The 3,858-nt window shown below is 57.9% G+C and overlaps 1 long non-coding RNA gene across 1 annotated transcript; it reads left to right on the top strand.

Moving 5' to 3' along the window:
• Positions 1-2,474: 2,474 nt before the first annotated feature.
• Positions 2,475-3,142, top strand: LOC306816807. Its single transcript, XR_013777785.1, has 2 exons — positions 2,475-2,539; positions 2,825-3,142. It is a non-coding gene; the product is annotated as an uncharacterized lncRNA (long non-coding RNA).
• The last annotated feature ends 716 nt before the right edge of the window (positions 3,143-3,858 follow it).

The following is a 3,858-nucleotide window of genomic DNA, read 5'->3' as shown; positions in this document are numbered from 1 at the left end:
AGCTTCCAAGAGGACAGAAGGCCCCTGAGGTGCTGGAATGGTGGGAAGCCCTGAGCAATTGGGTGTCAGGGGCCATAAACAGCCCCCAGGCAGTAGCCTTGTTCCTGCCCCCTGGCTGCTCTGGCGCTTCCCCAGAGAGTCTGCCGTGCCTGTGGCTGAACCCTCAAGGCTGGGCACAGCAGGAGGCTGGGGACACCCCCGAGGGGCCCAGGCCTGGCTGGCTGGGGACAAGGAGGCCAAGGGGGCCCTGCCAGGGCACGGTCACTGGGGGCTGCCAGGGCAGTGGGCAGAGGCAGGGGTGGTGGCCACAGAGCTGAGACTGAGGCCCCCCTGACACAGAACTCTGGGCCCACAGAGTTTCTGCCTCCATGGAGAGAGTGGCCTTGCTTCCTTGAGCAGGGCTGCTCAGTCGCTGCTGCTCCAGTGGCTCTGGGTGCCATACAAATAGCACCAGAGCCAGCACAGGAACAGCAGCACCCGAATGCCAAACCTGCCCTACGAGTCATCCGCACCGGCCGCGATGCCCAAAGGGCATACTGTGGACACCATTGCACATGCTTTGGCAAAAGGCTTCAGCAGAATTGGCCACAATGGTTTGCTCTTGACTTGCCAGCCTCACCGCAGCCCTTGGCAGCTGCAGCTGCAGCCTGTGCCCCCGATGGACTCCAATGGCCGTGTTTGAGGGCAGACTCCCCTTCTACAGGCGGGCGTCCCAAGGCAGCGGCATCCGTGCCATTGTGAGAGGGACACGAGCTCTGCTCTGCAGCTGCCATGCCTCTCCTCCTGGCAGGCACCTTAAAGACACGTGCATGAGCTTCCAAACTAAATCCTGGACAGGCTTGGAACAAAGGAAGGAGCAGGAGGTACTTAAGAGAAGCAGGCACCTGTGGCCAACATTCAGGGCTGGAGGGAAGCACTGTGGCGTGTGCTGAGAAGGCTTGACAGGCTCATGCTTTGCTGCTAGATCCTGCTTTGCCCTTGCTGGAGGCCATTCCCTACCAATGCATGGCCCTCCATTGTTCCTGGATTGTGTCTGGTGGATCTGTGGCAGCAAATCTGTCCCGTGTGTATCTGACAGCAGAAGAGGGCAGGACATGTCAGTTAGCAGCACATGTCTTGGCTGCTCCTTCAGAGGGCTGGCACCACGATCAGAGATACACAACAGTTTCTTCTCCCAGACTTATCCCTAGTCTCTGCACCTGCCCAGGTGGCTGCCTTGATGTTCACTAGGGACCTCCCTGTTTGTGGCCATCCATTTCTGTCCATTGCTCAGCAGGCACCCAGTTGCATTTGGACGTGAGCTGCCATAGGCAGACACACAGCCACTGGAGTGTTGAATAGCAGACGCTGGGACAACTCCTTTATTTCCCAAATGCAAGCAAGACAGAAAAGGAAACAAGGCAGCATCTCTGTGGAGTCTCTGTCCTTTGAAATTTAGTAGGTGTTGGTGTTTGTGTACTACTACCAATCCCTTCCATGGAAAAAAACATTCCAGGAAGGAGCAACATTATCTGACACATAGCAAGTGTTGCCAGCATGTACTGTAGTTGCTCCTGCCAACAGCCCCTTCAGGATGGAACACAGTCCCCAGTGCACCTTGGCTTTGGCTCCCTCTGGGTCAGAAGCCCCCCCAAGGTACAGGTCTCTGGGGCAGAAGCCGGGCACCAGCACTGCCAGGGCTCAGGAGGTGGCAGGTCTGCTTCAGCTGGGACTCTGCCACTCCTGCTGATGTCAGTGTTCCCTGGCCCCTGGTGTCTGAGCAGCATTTGTGCCCTGGCTCACACGTTCCTGTCTGTGTCACACCACTGTGTTCAGGATGGCCACCAGGCAGGACGTGTGCCAAGGAGGCCGTGCCAGCTCCTGTGCCAGGCCCCACACCCTTCCCATCGCAGCTGCCTCGGCAGCCAAGGGGGATCTTTCTGCTGCCCTGAGCCCGCAGAGCAGGGCAGTGTTTGCTGATGCTTTGAGCCATTCCTAAGGATCCTGTTGGGCCATCGGAGACACTTGGGGCAAGGCATTCCATCACACATGGGCCACTTTGGGGAGGCTGGGGCAGCCCCAGGCAGGTGGCAGTGTGTACAAGGGCCCTTTGTGATACGGTGCAGCATGGTCACCATGGTATGGAATGGGACAGTGTGTCCAAGGGCTTATTGTGACATGCAGTGACACAGGCATTGGCAGGTATGTGGCAACGCCACAGTGCTCGGTGCACGTGACGGGACAGGATGGGCAGAGCGCTGCCGTCAGGAGCCCCCGCACAGTGCACTCATTCCTTGCTGACCCACAGCTTTTCCCAGGCGTCACTCCTGCAGGTGACCTCGAGGCCAGACCACAGCATTTGCTGACCTGTGGCAGCAGCATGCGGCAAGGGCCCAGGCTGAGCCCTTGCTGGGCCAAGAGGGCGAGTGGCCACAGGGCTGGCTGCACTGCGGGCAGGGAGCTGTGCCAATGGGCAGAGCCATGACAGGCTCTGTGTTACCAGGGCTTGCCGGGCGCAGCTTGCGGGGGCAGCAGGAGGAGCTGCAGCTGATCGGCAGAGGTGAGTGAGGGCAGTGGGCTGGCAGCAGGGTTGGCAGGAGGAGCTGTAATCCTGCTTTGGCTGCGGAGTGCTCTGCTCCCTGTGCGGATGGGGGTGGCATGGGCAGAGCACACAGAGATTTCAAGGACACATGGGGGATTCGTGGCCAGCAGCTTCAGGCTGATCCCAGTAGTCCCTGATCCCTCCTGGCCATGGCTAGAGCAGGCTGGGATTGCCCTGGCACAGAGATCTGCTTGGGTCCCTGCACATCTGGGATCTGACCATGGCTCTGTTCCTCTCTTCCAGCCCTTGAAGCCATGGCAGATGACACCAGCCTTGCTGTCCAAAGCCCGGCAATTCAAACTTCGTTCATTCTAAGGGCAGCAAAGCGGCCTCTGATCTCCATGTTCAGAGGCTGCGAGATCAGCTCTGCCGGGCATGGGAGACACGGCCTCATCTGTCAGGCCTCAGCTGGCTGCGCTGCTGAACTTCTGTGGAGAGCTGATCTGGGAGGCTCTGCCTCTGGGGGCCACCTGAGCCAGCAGGGATTTTCTCTTTCTTCAAGATACTTCTTTTCTTCTTTGTGTTTTACTTTAGTGTAGAAATATAGGATGTGTTAGAATAGACAGAGTCCCAGGTGCTTTCTTTTGGTGCCCAGGGTCTGCAGGGCATCAGGGAAGAGGAGGAAAGGGTGCTTGTGCTCAGCAAGCTGCCCAGGCATGCAGTGGGGAAGGGAAGATGGCCAGAAGCCCCTCGGCCTTTGGTGCTTCTTTGTGCTGGTGACAGAGTGGGTGGGCAGGGGCCAGAGCTGCAGGGATTCCTGTGATGGTGCCCCCAGTGCACGTGGGCTTTGGACCCCTCTGGAGCACAGGTCTCCGGGGCAGGAGCCAGGTACCAGCTCATCCGGGGCTCGGGGGGTGGCAGGTCTGCTTGGGCTGGGACTCTGCCACTCCTGCTGACCTCAGTGCTCATGGGACCCCAGGGGTCAGAGCAGCATTCATGCCCTGGCCACATGTCCCTTGTCAGTGCCCTTGGGTTTAGGATTCCCACCAGCCGGGACATGTTCCCTGAAGAATTGCCCCAAACTGGGCCAAGAGAAATTTGTGAGACAAAATCCAAGAAGTGGGTGTTTTCTTTATTCACTGCTCCATGTGCACAGCAATCACTCCTCCTAACAGTGCACACCTAGGCACACAGAAACTACAGTACGTGGTTATACTTAATGCCCATTCATAGTTTTCCTTAGAAAAGGTGTAATTATGCAAATTATTTCTGAAAACTCACTATTTTCATTGGCATTTGTGAAGCGCAGGCGCAGTGCTCAGGTGCTGGCACTGAGG

This window comes from Erithacus rubecula (genome assembly GCF_903797595.1).
Source record: "Erithacus rubecula genome assembly, contig: scaffold_892_arrow_ctg1, whole genome shotgun sequence".
Lineage (NCBI taxonomy): Eukaryota > Metazoa > Chordata > Aves > Passeriformes > Muscicapidae > Erithacus > Erithacus rubecula.
This window is presented reverse-complemented; position numbering and strand designations above follow the sequence as displayed.